The sequence below is a fragment of the Acomys minous genome (genome assembly GCF_964271855.1).
Source record: "Acomys minous genome assembly, chromosome: 14".
Taxonomy (NCBI): Eukaryota; Metazoa; Chordata; class Mammalia; order Rodentia; family Muridae; genus Acomys; species Acomys minous.
The window spans coordinates 44,405,556-44,424,232 of NC_140496.1; the positions used below are offsets into that span (position 1 = coordinate 44,405,556).

At 44.2% G+C, this 18,677-nt stretch overlaps 1 protein-coding gene across 2 annotated transcripts in view; it reads right to left on the bottom strand.

The window, feature by feature from the left end:
- RNF150 (ring finger protein 150) overlaps nt 1–18,677 on the bottom strand; it is a gene marked incomplete at its 5' end in the record, with an annotated part of 225,643 nt that overhangs the window by 96,317 nt on the left and 110,649 nt on the right. The gene's annotated exons all lie outside the window — the stretch shown is intronic.

The following is an 18,677-nucleotide window of genomic DNA, read 5'->3' on the forward strand; positions in this document are numbered from 1 at the left end:
ATTTGGTCTCGAGGAATAAAAGTCATGTGTGTACGCATCCCCCCCCCCCCATCGTCATTACTGGCTCAGAAGCAGCCTGGCTGCGAGCATATATTAAGGGCTGCCATCGCACATGTGATGCAGAATCCCTCCTTACCTCTAAGATCTCTAAGAAGGACTCTGAGCACACCACAGAGTCCCTGCCAATGTTCACGATTAAAACCTCTGCTAACATATTTTCATACTCCAAAGTGCAACGTGCCTCATGTTCCCCTTGAATCCAAACCCTACAACCCTTCAGCTTCCAGGAAACTTATTAAAAGCTGAGACACCTAACAGCCCCCAGAGATGCCGCAGTTGCACATGCGCGAACACACACACACACACACACACACACACACACACACACACACACACACACACACACATTCTGCTCCTGAGTTGAAATGCTACTCTCTAAGATGCTCTATGAATCTGGTCCAAGTGAATGTGCCCATAAATTCCCCCCCAAAAGAGTGAAAGGCATTTCCGGTTCATGGCAAGGGATCAAATGGCCGGCTTTCTGCCACCAACCTCAGTGCACTCTCCCTTCCCCCATATCTACTCTGTAAACAACTACAGATCTCTGAGTACCACTTTTTTAAAAAGCGATTTTCTCCAATATCGAGTACCCAAGCCAGCAAGGCCAGGGATCTTAAAGAGCTCCTATAGGATTGCTTGACTGATATAGTGGCCTCAGAGCTGTTTTCTGCTTATTTTTACTCAATTCAATGGAAACAGCTATGTGACCTCAGGCCAAGTAAAGGGAAAATAAAATTAGCTAATTTTGGAACACTGTCACTGCCTTCTCATGCACTTCCTCCACGGTGCCCTTGTCATTACGCAGCTTGAAGGAAGGAGGCCTTTTCCTTGGACACCAGCCACATGGGTCACTGTCCTTATGCCATGGCACTGTGTGAGGAGCAGGTGTCAGTAAGTTGTTCTAAGAATTTATTATGCACAGGGTCTTTTCATAAGCGCCTAACACCAAATTCAGGGAAGCCCATTCTACCTGTCACCGTGGCTGACGCATGGGATAGAATCCCACAGTTTAATCTACAGGAAAAGCTGTAAGATGATTGGTGTACACAGTCCGACTTCCAGGTGGAAATATCCCGTTACCTGGTATGATTAAGTGAAATGGAACCTGTTTATTATTTAGTGTGCTGTAGATTCAGGGGAAAAAAAACCCCGAAACTCTGCTGTAGATGCTCACAGGCTGTAGACGGGCAGAAAGCTGGGCCGGGTTCACTCAGCTAGGCTGAGCCAGATTACACACACATAGGTGTGCTTGTGTGCACGTGCATGCATGTGCATGTGTGTTGGGTGGGAGGGGGTTGGCTGTGTTGCAAGTCTCTTTGACTTTGCTCTCTAGGGAGTTTCAGTCCCATATCCTTGACTGTCGTTCACTAAGGCTGATTAAACACTTTAAAAGTTAACTGCCGTAGAAGCACTTACTTGTACTATGAAATATTTTTACATCATTGGAAAACAACAACAACAACAACAACAACAACAACAACAACAACAACAACAACCACCACCACCATCACACAGGTACACACGAAGGCAGACCAGCCATTGGTTATGCATTTTCAGCGATCCTATCCTACAGTTGTTGCAGTCGATGCTGTAAGACCGTCAAGCCACTCGCTGGGGGGTGTTCAACTTGTGTAGCTGTCTTTAAGAATTCCTGAAAACTGACGGCTTGAATTCTAACTCAGCTGAATTTACCCACAATCCAGTAGTCCCCTTCCTGTGCTGTGTTTATTCTAGCTAATGGCTACGTGTGGTCGGGGCTTTTGTGAGGGATTAAGGCCGCTCCTAGGATTTGACTCTACAGAAATATGTCTTCTTTGCGCTCTGGACTAATCTGGCCTGGGGGTGGGGCTCATCGCAGAGCTGCTGTTAATTTAGAGATGTGCGGTACTGGAGAGGGAGCCACGGTTCCTATGTGCTTCCTTGTTTACATTCTCTAGGCATGCTTACTTAAAACTCTAGATTAGATTATTTGGAAAGACAGGATGTGGGGGTAAATTGAGAGGATTTCCACGCTCAGACAGGCACGCATTTATACTTTAATAGCCAAATTAATATATCCTTGAATTGCTTCCAGTTGGGATACTTGGTTTGAAGGCTTTGTTTCCACTCAAGATCACCGAACTCCTCGTTTTTAAAAAGCCTTTTTTTTCTAAGCCATATAGTTTTACTTTCCATATTTAAACTTTCAGCGACCAACTGTGGCTTACTCACAACACGGCATTTACTGAGCTCTCTTCATGGATAAGCAGACTGGAGAGAGGATTAGAGTGTGATTTGGTTTCCTCCTAAACTCTCAGCTTTATTTTGTACCTTGTGTTTTCTGTGAGGTTGACCTACTTTTTTTTTTGCCGAACCTGCCCCAGGCTTTTAGGCTTAAAGCTTTTAACCTATCCCCTACCTGGTGGCCTGAATGCCCTGGCGCAATTCGCCTTGCCTCCAGCCCGCAGTTTTCCTATTAGGGAACCACGCTGGAGATGCCAGGGTATTAGTCACTGAGAGTTGCTCTCTGGAAGCAGACAGTGCCTTTTAATCCAGGGCAGCACTTTAGAAATAGCACTGAAAGTTTTGGATAGCTGCAAAGCTCTAAATTATTCATTATCTTTATTTTTTCTGAGGGCTGAGAAAACATTTTCTCTTTCTGCAGGGAAAGATATAATTAACTATTTTAAGCTGTTTGTTTTAAACCTAAGTGCCTAGTGCCAGCTTGTTGTTTCTGCCGCTGTGGGGACTTCAGGACATACCACATCCTACACGTGAATGGAGCAGATCTGTTCATCTGGACACCAGTGTCACTCATTTCTGATATTTGTAATAACTGTCAGGTCTGATAGTGCAGAAAAGATGAGATTCTCAGAGTATATCTCTTGGTACTTTAGACCGTATACAGTAAAGTTGTACTAGGGATATGGATTTCTCCCAGTGGGACAGTCACTGAGGACTGAATGCCCAGGGGCTTGAGAGATGGCCCAGTGGGGAAGCACATTTGTTGCTTTTCCAGAGGACCCGAAGAGTTCAGTTCCCAGACCGCACGAAAGGGGCTTACGACTGCGTGTAACTCCAGCTCCAAGGGATCTGACATGTTTCCCTAGCCTTTGTGGGATCCTAAATGCACATGTTGCATATAATTCTATACAGGCATACATATAAATAATAAAAATTAAATTGGTGTCTAAGGTATCAGAAAAACCAAACCAAACCAAACTACCACCACCACCACCACCAAAAACCCCAACCAACCAACCAACCAATCCAAAATTGGCATAGAGTTAACTGCACTTGAATCAATTATTCTGATAAGTGCATAGAATCCAGGCCAAGAAGCAGTTCAGGGACCTCATTTGCTTGAAGGAGATCTGCAGTGACACGGGTAGTCACACTCTTCCATGATCTTTACTTCATCCCACGTATATACCTGCAGCAGATGTGCAGCTGCTGGTGTGTAAGAGACAGGAAAGGTGAGAAACTGGGGCTGGCCGGTGTGGCAGGGCTGCCGGGAGACCCCTGAAGCAGCCTCTGCATTAAACGCAACTCTGTTGCTGAACTCTGTTGGTGTATTTTGCATTACGAGACACTAGGGACTTGCCACCCCACGGATGTGACATACACAGGTAGCATACATTGTGTAGTAAAATCCACAGAGACCAAGCTGTCTGGGTAACTCCATGTTTACTGTGACTCGTAGGCACTTTCGTGGCAAATGCCTCCTCAATGAAAACGCAGCAGCCTACCATCTATTTTTGTCCCCAAATGTACTTCAGGCCTTGGAGTGGTGAGTGATTGCTGTTACATAACCACTGTGTATTCTGGAAAGCTTCGGCAGTTACAGATAATGATGTGTGACCATGACTGCCACCACCACCAAACGCCAGCGGCACCTCCTTGAATTTTAGTGCTTTCTCTGTCCTCGACAGCACCGGCAGCCACGGTCTCACTTGGTATACGTGTGTGGCCAAGGACCCAAAGCTTACAAAGCCTGGGAGTGTTTGATGACGAGAAAGCCTCTGCTTACACACTCGCCAGGCTGCTTAGTCATTGCATCAGTGACATCCCTAGAAGGCCAGCAGAGGGCAAAGCCGTGATGGAGTCTGCTGCCCATTCCTCCCTCTGCACCTTGGGTAGTGTAAACATTCCTGTGCCCTCTTCTCTTCCCAGCCTGTGCTTTAGTCTGCCTTAGTCTTAGCTCTCTAGGATTTAGGCGATTATAAGGAAAACATTGAGTGCTCATTTGTAAATATTTCCTACGTATACACTTCAGATAGTTCATTTACAAAAACGTAGTCAGCTTCTGATTGCTGTCAGTTCTCAAGCAGGATGTGTATGAAACGATTTTAAAACAGCGAAGTGCCACGTAAATAGAAAGTTATTACTACTTTCTGCATCAACAAACATTTTTAATACACGCAGATGCAGAACTTCCGCTTCAAGCTCTCCCAAATAGAACCCAGCAGTGTATTAAGACAATTTTCATGTCTAAGTGGAATTTATTTAGATCACGAGAATGATTCAATGTCAGAAAATATTGTGGTGATGTTTAGAACATTAACAAGTTAAAGGCATAAAGCACATGTCTATCTTGCAGAGCTTGCTGTCTTATGCCTGTATTTGGTCTTCTGTTCCTTACAATATTAGTATTTTAGCTGAGCATAGGCTGGCAGTAAAAATGTTAATACCAAGACTCTCTTGCAGCTAGGTGTTGCCCCATGCTTACTACTACTTGGCCACTGATATGTTAGTTGAAATGATGCTTTCCACTCATGGTCTTACTCTGTTGTGGAAAGGAAGAATGCCAAGTATGACCGTGTGCACCAACGCCAGCATAGTTCTGCAACCAAAATGGCAAGATCATTTAGTAAAACATAAGATTCTAATGAACATGCAAAAAATGAAGAGTTTCCCAAACACCTTAGTCCAGGAGAAGCCAAGGGTAAAATGGTCTATGTGTTGCAGTAATGGACACCATGGAGCTACTAGCAATAAACTAAATAAACATTGGGACTAAATGAAGAAAATCATGCAATGATGTTTCTCTGAAAGACATAAAAAATTATAAAAGAACAGACATCATTTTAAAGCTGAAGGTTGCTAATTTAGTAGTATGTAATTTGTGTCAAGCACATGGCAATTTTTAGTCAGCTCTAGGTAGTTATGACTTTGTCGCCAAGTACGGCCGAGGAGCACAATCTTTTGAAATTGATCATCCTTTTTGCGGAAAGGTTTCTATTTGTATTTTTTTTTTAAAAGTACGGCCTGTTCTCTGATAGTTACAAATATCTCAGTGATTAAACAGTAATGTTAGTCAAATCTATATCGTTCCCTAATTTTCTCTGGTAGTTTTACAGCATAATGTGATAACAATCAATAGTCTAATAAAACTACTGATCATGGGCATGGGCTATCCCTCTGTAGTTAAAGGGCTTACCACACAGAAAGCCTGAGGGTTATAGTTTGGAGCTCCAAAATCTAGGAAAAGCTGGGTGTGCATAGTGGCCACCCCCAAGGATTCCAAAGCTCAGAAAGGGAAGACTAGGTCTCTGGAACAAACTGCTTGGCTAGACTAGTTGCCACGAGGTGAGCCCTGGGCTCAACTGAAGAGGCCTTGCTTAAAAATATAAGGTGGAGATGACCAAAGAGGACTGCCGACCTCCTCCTGGCTCCTCCACATGGAAACCTGCAGACCTCTGTGCACGCACACATACGTAACTGCGTACACACCGGAGCAGACACGAAGAAAAACGAGCAAGCAAAAGCGCACAAAAGAACGAAACTCAAGCCGACTCTTGTTCAGTTTGTTTTCTCGGCTCCCTGGCTGCCGTCGGATGCACTTGGGTCTATGTGGTTCTACCTGCTCGCAGTACTCTCGCGTCACGGCTGGCTTTCCCTCTTCTGCTCGGAGCTGCATGTCAGAGTGTCCGTGTGAGTGTCACTGTGTTTATTTGTGAGCCTTCACCCATTGCTTTGGTGGAATATGGACATATTCAGTCCGAGGTCTTTCATTTTCCCTTTTAATCCTTGAACATAGGACTTTGTGCTTTTCTTCAGATATTTCTCCCTCTGTTTTCTCTTCTGCATTTATTTCTGTGATCCTATTATTAGTGGAGCTCATGCTCCTCTTCCACATATATCGTGTTCTTTCCCATTGCTTAACAGTGCCGTCTTACACATTTGAGTTACATTAGGAAAGCAGGGAACTGAAGGGCCCAGTTAGGTCTAGTACAGAAATTACTTGGACATCACAAGATTTTACGTGTACAGGTTTTAAAAAATATGTCCACATTTCTACGACAGTTATCACATGCATAGGATCATATAACCATGACACAGTGAAGACTCTGAAACATTCAGTCCCCACCAAGAGTTCCCTTTCTGTCATCTTTCTTTTCCCCAACTCTTAAGAACTTAAGAAACACACACTCATACACATATATGCATATATATGTATATATATATGGACATATATACATATATATGTACCCATATGTCTATATACACAGACATGCATAACACATATACACATATGCACATATATGTATATATATCTATACACACAGACATGCACACACACACACATCTTTCAGAATACTTTTCTTTAACTTAGCATAATGCCTTTGCCACTCACCCAAACATCCATTGCTAATTTATGCTCTTTCATTCTTGAGTAGAATTTTATAGCACAGGCGGTGATACAAACCACAGTTCATTCAACCATTAGCCGAATGACAGACATAGGTTTACTGTCAGTTTGGGGCTCTTGTGAGTAAAGCTGCTATAAACATTCATGTAGCTATTTTATATATGAATGTAAATTTTCATTTCTCTGGGACAGAAGCCAAAGAGTGCAACTCCTAGGGTATATGGTGGTTGAGCACTTGAGTTTTATAAAAATTGTGAAGCGTTTTGCAGATTTGCTCTCACACCTTGCATTCCACCAGCGACGTCCTCATTTTCGACTTTCTTACCATGCTGTCCAGACTTTGATGTGGTTGCTGGGTTTTATTTCAGCCATTCTCACAGATGCACAGCAGACCTTTTTTTTTTTTTTTTTTTTTTTTTTAGGTCTTTACAGCATCCTTTTCTATCCTGGCTACTTTGTGAGTTTCGGGATTGCCTTTCTGTCCCTGAGGGGGGAAAATGCCTGGAGAAAGCAATTTAGGGGGAAATGGTTCACCCAGCACCACAGCACTGAAGGCTTCAGCTCACTGTTTCCTGGCTCCTCCGACCTTTGTGATTGTCACATACATCATTCACAACAGAGGCACGTGATAGAGAAAAACAGCCACGAGGTCAGCGTTCCAGTTCCCCGCAGAGCATGTCTCCAGTGACTGGAAGCTGTCTCCACGAGTCCTCAGCTCTGAAAAGTCTCACCGTCCCCCCCCCCAAATACTGCCATACATTGAGGTCCAGGCCTTGGGGGACCCTTAGGACCCAAACCGTAATCGTTTCTCAAGCTGCACTGGCACTCACCAACTCTTTATCACCTGTATCCATCTCGCATTCTAACATATTCATTGTGCCTTTTCCCCACAGCATTGTAATTCTCGTACTAAATATTTCTCATTCGCTTCTTTCCACAGCTTCTAGCTCTTTCTGTGCAGCACTGGCCAGCACTGAATGCTCGTGGCTCATCTTTCAAACCATCCCTCAAGTGGTCCCATCATTGATAATGCCAGCAGCCGCCTCCTGAACATGCCTAAGAGTTCATGGTGATCCATCTACTACATACAGGGAAAATCCCAGTCAGAGGCCATGACTTGGTGGCTGCAGGAGATTTAAGAAGAGAGAGAAGCTTGGCTGTCTCCACCCACGAGCAATTGACCACCGATGCCTCTTCCTTCACTTGGCCCTGTGACGTGCTAGTGGGTTTGCTCTGTCTGAAGGCCCTTGTTAGCTTTTACTTGAAGCACTGCTGAACTCCGGGCTGCCCACTCCCCGCCCACATTCTTTTATGACAGACCATCCAACCATAAATGGTGATAAATATCTGCTATAATCTAATCCAGCCTAATTTCATACTTCTGTTCCAGAATCCTTCCTCTGTCTCTTGGAGAGTTGGGTCAGGAATGGCCCCTTCACCTCTCTTTCTTGGGATCGTTTCCTGGCACGGGCACAGCTTGCCCTGAATTATCATTAACAGAAGACCGGAAGGGAATTTAAATATGTGTTTATTAAACCCAACCCCTCACACTGCAGAGCCAGGAGACAGGTAACATGCCTCATTATCCTGAATTTTGTGACAGTCACTTCCCAAAACTATTCTGACTTTTTTTCCCTACAGGACTTGCATTTTCCCATCCTCCGTCTCCTTGCTTCCCTCTGCTAACTTTGTGTTTATCTCTCCCATCACTGAGTTCCCTCTAATTTAACCATCCCTTGGACTAGAGTTCCACTATTAACAGAATGAAACAGCCCTGGCAGCTGTTTGCCCGCACACCACTCCTTCCTCTTCTGGTCCACTTCAGACATGTTTTCTGTGTTTCCTCTTTGCCCGGGCCCCCATTAGAGACCCCGCCAGTCTGAAACTTCCCAAACATGACTTCCTGTTCTCCATCGTTCTCTGCTCACTCCTGCTCATCAGTCTCCACTCTGCTTCTCTCCCTACCCGGCCTGGACCACACATCATACTTAGAAACTCTTTGCAAAACAGGCCCCACTTTTTTGATCTCTTATTTATCCACAGACCTCCCCTCCCCCCCCCCAAGTCTGCTTTTTCTAGGCCTCCACATCACCATGTGAAGGAAAACAGAGAGAAGGACTGTAGGAGCCATTGGCTTCCACTGATATGCGTGACTGCCACGCTCACTAGACCTTTCTCCCTTCTGCCAGCCGATGACCTCATACCTTCTGTCTCCCCGACAACCTCCCACACCCCTTCCACACACCCAGTTCTCAATTACTGACCTTAACCACAAGGGTTCTTGAAGAAAAGTACCTAGCAGCAGGAAATACTCCATCCTATTATGAAATGAGGTAATTCACATTGAACCACCTGGCACAGGGCCCGCCATAGGAAAACCACTAAGGACACATTAACTTTTATTGATACCATTACCTTGCCAGTGCAAACATACAAATCGGTCTGCCTGCCACCACCCTCCTCCTGTCACAATACAAGTCCTTTGCACTAAGGTGGCCAAATCCTGGTCTTAAATAAGGATTCCTGGGAGGCTAAGTTTGGTGCTCAGTACTGCAAGGGACAAAGGAGAACTTCCCTCAGAGGGAGAGCCATGGACGAGGCTGGGAACAGCCGAGATCAAGACTGAGCCCCGATCAAGCTGAATCTGCAGTTACCCTGGCTCTGGACTTTTCTCTTCTTGCTTCTTCCATTTACTATGACCACTCAGTGGCAAACCCCAAAATGCTGAGCCCTACAGCCCTACCGCATTCCACACTGTAGGCCCTGAAGCTCACAATATTTTCATGACATTCCTACGTGTCCTCTAACTTAATTTCCCTTCTATCATTTTACCAGCATCCACAGGAGGACTAAGCTCTAGAGTCTTCATATATTCTGAAAAGAATCTTTACACCCAGCTGCGTTGTGAACATCTGTCTGGTACAAGCACTCAAAGCCATCCTAGACTTGAAGGAGTGACTGTCCCATACAGAACCTCCCAGGTGCCCAATTAGCCTGTTTACCTCAGGGAGATGCATCTGATGCATAGAATCACACACCTTTCATGTGATCCATGCATTTTCACACATTTTGGGGGCGGGGGTAGGAAAAATATTGCAGGGAACTCACTCTTAGTTTTGGCAGTGAAGGTACTTCCTGCTATAAAAATTTAAACTGAAGGTGGGACTGAGTAAGGCCTAAACTTTTATTATTTAGGGGCCAAACAGGGTGCAAGCCAGCCGATAAAAATTTCTCCAGAAGATCTTTAAGTTCAAAATGGGAATGTTTCTGGGTTGTTGGACAAGCATGGGTCAACGTGGGCCAGCCTGGTTCTCTGCTATAAACTTGAAATGGTCAACTGTGGTATGTCACTGAAGGGCACTTGAATCCGCGTGGTGGGATTTGTCATTACAACCAATGACAGCTGACTTCTGCGAGGTCAGAAAATCACTAAGGGGGATGCTGGTAAGGAAGGACCTCTTTCCTTCCCGTGTGATGGCTGCCTAACTTAGCTAACTCACAGCCTATACTACATCTTTTTAAAAAACTTCATGTGAGTTCCTGTCCCTGAATGTCTCTGAATTTTCATGAGATACAAGGGGTACTGCAAGGTAGAAACCGAAGCCTTATGGGTCCATCTGTAGCATTTCTCTTGGGATATGATCAGTAAATCAGACTCATAAATAACTTACTTTCAGTTTTTGTAACGATTATGATACAAGGGGTTGAGGTTGAAGTGAAATAAATTGCAGAGTACTGATTGATTTTACAACAATGGGGTTTCAGTTAGACTCACTCTTTTTTAAATATATATTTTATTAATTTATTCATACTACATCTCAATTGTTATCCCATCCCTTGTATCCTCCCATTCCTCCCTCCCTCCCATTCCTCCCTCCATCCCATTTTCCCCTTACTCCCCTCCCCTATGTCTGTGACTGAGGGGGACCTCCTCCCCCTGTATATGCTCATAGGGTATCAAGTCTCTTCTTGGTAGCCTGCTATCCTTCCTCTGAGTGCCACCAGGCCTCCCCATCCAGGGGACGCCGTCAAATATGGGGCACCAGAGTTCGTGTGAAATAGACTCACTCTTATCACAGCAAATAAGCTTAAGAACCTTTTGCTCATCTATAAAACATTTTACACTTGAATTCTGGTTTGGAAAAAGCTCAGTGTCTGTAAATCTCTCAGGAGCATATTAACGGAACCGTAAGACAGGAGATTATGAAGGACTAACATTCTCCAGCACATTTTTTTCTCTTCCTAAAAGTCTTAAATAAAATTAAATAGAATCATTTGCTATAGCATCTAGCTGGGTGAGTGCGCAAGATTTATTAAGCTTTCAGTAGCCTTAAAACTAAAGGCTCACTGCAGCCCACGGCTCTAACAGTCAATGCACTCAGTCCAGAATGTTGGCTGAAGAAGTGGACAGAGTCAGCTAAAGAAGCTCAAAAGCATATGCTCAGGACACGAGAACATTCTTACATCAGTTGCATTTATTTGTAACATAAATGTGTAAGACACTGCAGTTAGCGTAAACCCTGCACATTAGATTAACTGCCACCTGTGTGGAAACAGACATGGATGTAGAGACAACTTATAACCCCCTGTAAAGACCCCCTAGTCAGTTGCTGACAGGGACACTCAGACTAGGCAAGTCACCCTGAGGAAAGGATCCCCTCAATGCCCTGTGTTAATGCCTTGTTCCATGGCCCATCACTCTATCAGGGAGTGGTGGCATTTTTAAGAGATGGCGCCTGGTTGGAAGATTTCTGTCACCTAGGGACATGCCCATGGGGGTGGTAGTGGACTCCAGGTCTTTTTTTTCCCCTCTGTTTCCTCTCTGCCATGAGGATGGCAGCTCCCCCACAGATGTATTCCTACAATGATATGCTGTCCTAACATAAGCCCCAAAGCACTGGCTAAGAGCAGAGCCCTCCAAAACACTTCTATTTGTATAAGCTGATCATCTCAGATTTTATACTGTAGTCATGAAAAACTAAAACAAGCCATTTCTGGAAGACCAAAGGGTTGACATCCCAAACCACACTGATCAATGAAAGGAAATTCTGAAGCAGATAAATAGAAAATTTGTCTTTAAGGTCAAAGATTAGCATGGCTGGGTTGGTAATTAACAGCCAAGTTGACGTCACTCTCTTGAGGTAGTGAAAAGGTATATGCTTCAGTCAGACACGGTTGCACGATCCAAGGAGGCATGGGCTATGTTTTGCACTATTTATAACTACTAGAAAAATGCCATCTATTCCCCATTACACCACCACTAACAAGCCACAGAAGATTCTAGAACTACAACTAAAAGCACTCGTTACCTGACCCTAACAAGCCTCTGGATTACGATGTACTGTAACTATAGTGCTGCATAAACCAGGAAGGTTAGCACCCGCCTCTCGCACACTTGTTTATTGGTCAGTAATCTGGAGTTCCCAATTTACTGCTTAATTATAAAGTGTCTCATGACCTGACTTATCTGCTTCTTTTTTTAGTATCTGACAGGTTGCCTTTGACACATAGAAATGAGAACCCCCCCTTATTCAAAATCCACCTCGGGAAATCCCTCTTTGGAAGCAAACTTCGTTACTCCGATTTCTGGAAGGCGGTAAGATGACGTGAGCTGCGAGCTCAGCGATGATATTGAGGTCAGATAACGGGCTAGCTGTTGGAAGGAGAAAGCACAGTAAAGCCTCAGCGGACAGGAGGCAAAGCAGTGAAAACAGAGGGGACTGGGTGTGACAAGCCTTGCTATGCAAAGGGTTTTGACCCCTATATATAGACAATTGGTCCCTACGTCTCCTTGGCCTTGATCCCTCTCACAGTTGTTCTCAGGGGAGAGGGACCAGTGGTTCTCTTGGGTCCTCAGGTCTAAGCCGAGAAACAGCTGGGCAAATCTGGAACCTGAATCAATCCCACTCCCCATGTCCATTTGGCACATCGTGCACCGTAAGTCTGTCGGGTCTCGTCTATTACCACGCATGCTTTCCGGCACACACCGTTCTCATCCTTAACTGCCACTGTCTCTTGACCAAATAGCTTTTCTAGACCAGTAAGGATCAGGCCCTGAATAGCTGCCTCCTGGGTGCAGCCCTAAATGACTGAGGAAATGGTGTACGAATGCCACAGCCTCCCTCCCGGGGCTGGAATAGCTCTGTGCACATTTTTCTAAGTCATTTCGCCAATGGTCCAAGTGGCATTTAGCTCTGTCCCACATAGGAGGCCGCTGGGTAACATAGCGTTTACGGGCGCCCTTCTTTCTGTGTCACGTGTCTACATGACCAAACAGGAGTTCCCCGGAGCTGCTGCCTCCCCACCATCTAAATCCTCACCTTGACTCTGTCTCTGTGGCAACCAATACTTGCTAAAAATTATGTCGCGTGTCTTCTTTCTAACGTCACAATTATAAGCTCTAGTGGCCTGCGCCTCCGCAACACTTCCATGCTTCTTACATGGGAGCTTGTAACTTTTAATTGGTTTATAAATAGGAATAAAAAATCTAATATGCACAATGTGTACCAGTGTGCACGTGTCTTTCAGCAACTCAGCACCATGCAAAATAAGAATATATATATATATATATATATATATATATATATATATGAAATTTGTCCATATTTTCCTTTTAAAGGGAGAATCATTGTTTAGAAATGCCTTATGTTTTAGCGCTGTGTCAATGCTCTAAAGATAAATGTAGTCATGTATAGCTTATGGCTGGAGATTCCAGTCTCTGTGGCTTCAGACTTGAAGAGAAGAGTTTTGAACACAGAACAGGTGCTGTGCCCCGGGGTTCCTGACTAGATAGTCTAGTGTGGCCCGCTGTCGCAGTTGCCACCAGCCACCTGGTGCCGGCATCTGCAGAACAGTTACAAGGGTCAGGAGGATGAATCTGTCTATCGTAGGTTCTGACAATTTGATCTTAAGTTAAGGCCTTTACCGGGGCCACTTATCAGGAAGCTTTTAAAGTATGTTTGAAACCACTTTAATATTTGAAAGCACGTCTCATTGACTCTTATTTCCACAAAATCTAAATACAAATTGAGTATTCCTGTCTCAATGTAGCATGCTAACATGCAAAATACACACAGAAATTTGCAGACCAAGGACTTCAGAGACTCTGGTGAGATTTAGATATTTGAAATGAGTTTCTTTTTTCTGAGTGGATATTGAAATGAATTCCAGATATAGTGGATTGCATAAAGCGTATTCAATGCATCTTTTCCCATTCCTCTATTCCTCTATTACAAAGCCTGCGGCTGCTGGAAAAGTCCAATATTGAACATGCAGCTTCCATGGTGTTGTCTTTGGGAAGTGCTGATCAGTCATACACTAGAGGAAGTGCCTTTGCTAGTCCAGAGGCAGAGGAGATATCAAATAAAAGGATCATGACAAGAAAAGAAAACCTGATTCTGGCCATGGTGGCACATGCCTATAATCCCAGAACTTCGAGGGGCAGAGGAAGGTGGATCTCTGTGAGTTTGAGGCCAGCCTGGTCTACAAAGTGAGTCCAGGACAGCCAAGGCTACACAGAGAAACTTTCTCAAAAAACCAAAAGGAAAATAACACCAACCTTCTTAACCTGTTGACATTTTAAAGCAACCGCACTGGCTTGGTAGTGATACTAACAGGCCAGTGAAAGGTAAAGGCCATAGGACCTCACTCAGGCATCTGACTACTTCTTTTTATGAGTACATTACTGATATTAGTATAAGTTACAGAAAGGGATTGAAGAAGCAATGTTATCCTCTAAAAGGCAAAGCCTCCATGCTTGCTTCTGCTTGAGAGTGCAGGGAGCACTTTGTCCCTGCCAGCGTTTTGGAATGAGAATGGAAAAACAGAAAGCCTGGGTGCTGGGAGTGGGTTTCCCTGTCATGATATTAAGGAAAGCAGGGCCTAGTGAGGTGGCTGGACCAAGGCTTATCCCAGCTCTGTTCTCCACCAACACAAGAGAAGAAGAAGCATCACTTCTGGGCCACTTTTGATTCTGCTGTAAGCAAAGCCCCCAGCTTTCTGTAGCCTTGAAACTCCTGTTTTCACACTCATCATCCACGCACCTGCCACTAATTCTCTCCCAGTGATTCCTACATGTTTGCTTCCACGTTTCTGAATAATTTGGTCAACTAACATTTCTTGACTTGCAACTCTTTTTCTATCTTTCTTTCTTTTTTTGGTTTTTCAAGATGCAGTTTCTATGAGACCCTGGCCATGCTGGAACTTGCTCTATAAATAAAGCTGGTCTCAACAACCTCAGAGATCTACCTGCCTCTGCCTCCCAAGTGCTAGGATTAAAGGCGTGCTCCACCACCTCCCAGTGACTTAGAACTTTTTTATTTTAAACTTTATTATTAGAAGTTGTTGCGAATAAGAAAACCACAGATGGAAATTAACCCGATGCAGAGACTACACGGCTCCATCAGGTTCTGGAAAGGAAGCAGTGGCATTTCATGCTGAATCTTGTACCTTCACTTTAAACTTTCTACCTTCTGCTTCCATGCTGCTTCCATGGATAAAGTCTTTTTAAAAAAAAGATTATGTGTACACACACACACACACACACACACACACACACACACACACACACACACACACACACACAGTGCTCTGCCTGCATGTACACCTGCTGGCCAGAAGAGGGCACCAGATCTCATTATAGATGGTTGTGAGCCACCATGTGGTTGCTGGGAATTGAACTCGGGACCTCTGGAAGAGCAGCCAGCGCTCTTAACCTCTGAGCCGTCTACCTCTCCAGCCCCATGGATAAAGTTTTAATGGCACTCATCTCTGCCATCCTCAACTCCTTTTTTCAGACCTCACTGGGTGAACCAGTATTAATTTACCCCACTGTTCATGAGAGTGTCAGATGATATATGATAAATGGTTACTCATTTTCATTTTCCTGGAATTGATAACTGCATTTTTTCTTTTGCCCGGCTTCCAATATTTCTATGGTTTCTCCCTCAAAATGTTACTGTATCTCAACCATACACTCATCAAATAATGTTCTACATTTTTCAAACATACTGGTTGCATTTTTATTGCTTTTCTTTCCTTTCCTTTCTTTTCCTTCCTTTCCTTTCCTTTCCTTTTCTTTTTTTTCTGTTCTTTTCTTTTCTGGGACACATTACTTCATGTGAGCTAGGGGCATGTGCTCACAGTTATGCAGGCTCTAGACAGCCTTGGCCAGCCACAGGACAATGCACGGAGAATGAAGAGCATTTTTAGTTTTGTTCAGAAAGAGACTCATCCTGCTTAAGCCTGTTGACTATTTGTATGGAAATTCATGATGGCCACAACCCAAGGGAGGGGCTGCTAGGTTGGAGCTAAGTTGTTCAGTGCAGCACTGGTTCTTTTCCTCTCTCTCAGTGATGGTTGGGATCAAACACAGGGCCCCAGGCTCTACCACTGAGCTGCAACTGCAGCCTTTACAAACCTCTCCATCCACTGTGGTCTTAGAACTTACAATCCATTTGTTCACACATTCTCCCCTTGGACAGAGCTGGAGTTGAACTCTGTCTTGTCAACTGAAGGCTGTCTGCAAGCCGACCTCCAGGACAAGCTGGAGTATTGACTGTCTGGTCCTAATTGTTTCCATTTGCTTGCTTTAGTAATGGCTACTGCCTTGTCTTTTGGGAAGCCCTGAAATACAACACAATATTTTTCTTCACCTCACTGACAACTTTCATTTGAGAACACATTTCACAAATATTAATTCCTAAAAACTCCGAACCAGGCCAACAAATTAAAACCATGAAAGTTCATTTCCTTGCTATAAATAAACAATGAGGAATATCGGGACTTCAGCCTGTAATATGATTTTGATTAAGGCAAAAATAGTTAACAATTCGGGTTGTTGAATAACAGAAAGAACTCCTTTCCAAATCTGAATAAATATATGCTGGCTGAAATTTGAGAAGAAGAATAACTCATGTAGAAATAATACTAACTATAAATACAGAGAACAGTAAAAAAAAAAAAGCTTGATCTCATTCCCAGTATAATTACAGAATAATTATTCAAAATTCAGAAAGACTAGAATCAAGTTAATAATCTGGTCTTTGATTCAAATTCCAATTCAGTCTTTCAAGAACTGAAATTCTTAAAGTAATACAAATCCCTTTGGGAAAAAGTGAATAAATAAATAAATAAAGAAAAGAAAAGAAAAGAAAAGAAACAACCACACTAAAAAAAGAAAAAAAGAAAAACAAAGAAAGAAAAGAAAAAAAATACAGTCACGTGACCCTGCCTGTTCCTGGGAGAAAGGCAAGTGACTGACACTGTCTAGGAAGCTCCGTAGGTTCTCTGACTCTCTGTCAGTGAAGGATGCGGCCTCATGGTCCTCCTTGGATTTCCTCACATAAACCTCCAGGAAAGTCACATGGTTTCCTACATTGTCCCTCAGCCTTCATGATCTCTACAGAGACACAGAAAGTCCATCACAAGCTGCCTAGGGAAGTCACATGAAGAGACTCCAGTAAGCTAAGCCTTACATTGGGGTGGTGGTGCTCAGGAGCCACAGGAAGTGTGGAGGGATCTGTCTGTCTGTCTGTCTGTCTGTCTGTCTGTCTGTCTGTCTGTCTGTCTGAGGTAGGGTCTATCTATGTAGTCCTGGTTGTCCTGGAACTCACTATGTAGACTAGGTTGGCCTTGAACCCAGGCCAACAATCCCGATGCTGCTGGAATTAAAGGTACGTGCCACCATGCTGTGAGAGAAATGTGAGAGATAACAATGACTAAATTCATTACTTTTTTTTCTGTGTACACTCAGTACAAGAGGGATGCGAAGGTGTCAGGTAGGGTATGCGAAGGTGTGTCAGGTGGGCGGGGTTGCTGTGGACTGTTGTGAACCACCTGGTGCTGGTGCTGGGAACTGAACTCTGACCCTCTGTGAGAACAGCAAGAGCTCGCAGCCACTGAACCATTTCTCCAGCCTCCTCAGTGCTCCTGTGAAAAGAAGAGGCCGGTGCATTGGAAGACACAGTCAGAGGTGGGGGTGGAGGTGGGGGTGGGGGTGGGACATAGATGAATGTCTCAAGCAAGCCCACAAGCCAGTTTATTATCTTACTGTATCAGTGGCCAGAGTGTGAGATGAGTATTCCCAAGCAAGGGGGAGTCAGGGCAACGTGTCTCTGTGAAGTTCGGAAGGAGTTTGTTTTCCTGGCTTCCCAGCTCCCAGATGTGGCCTCCGTGCCTTGGCTTGGAGCCCCATCACTCTGACCCGTGTTTCCCTTTCCCTATTTGCTTCTTTCACATTCTCTGATCCTCTTCTCTCTCTCTCTCTCTCTCTCTCTCTCTCTCTCTCTCTCTCTCTCTCTCTTAAATAGGAATTCTTATAATTAAAAGATCATTTCAAGATTCTAATGTCATCACATCCATGAAGTACCTTTGACCATGACTGGTACAGTATTTATAAGCTGTCATTGTTCAGGCCATGGTCAAGGGGGTGGTAATGGGGTATATTTCTGGGGAAAAAAATCTCGCAAGAGTGGACGCAGCCTCCTGGATCTCCCCAACTACAGTGAAGTCCTCTCATTTCCTCAGCATTATACACGGACTGTTTATTTGGATGGGAAACTAGGATTATGATTTCCTTGAGGTCTACTCAGATTGGCATAGACTGACCACAGCCAAGAACTAATTTCAGAAACACTCAGTGCTGAGATAGACAGCTGCTTTCTTCACTCCTGCCCCTCAGGAACATGCCTGGAGTACGCCAGGCAGCACTCAGCCATGAGCCAGTTTTTTTAAAAAAATATATTTTATTAATTTATTCATATTACATCTAAATTGTTATCCCACCCCTTGTATCCTCCCATTCCTCCCTCACTCCCATTTTCTCCTTACTCCCCTCCCCTATGACTGTGACTGAGCCAGTTCTTGGGCAGAGAGTTCTAAGAAAGACCGTGACACATACTGTAAACCCTGCCACGGAAGGACCACAGCCCTGGTCCACTTTGGCACAAACCAAGCTTGCATGTGGGTACTGCTGGCCTAACAGTTA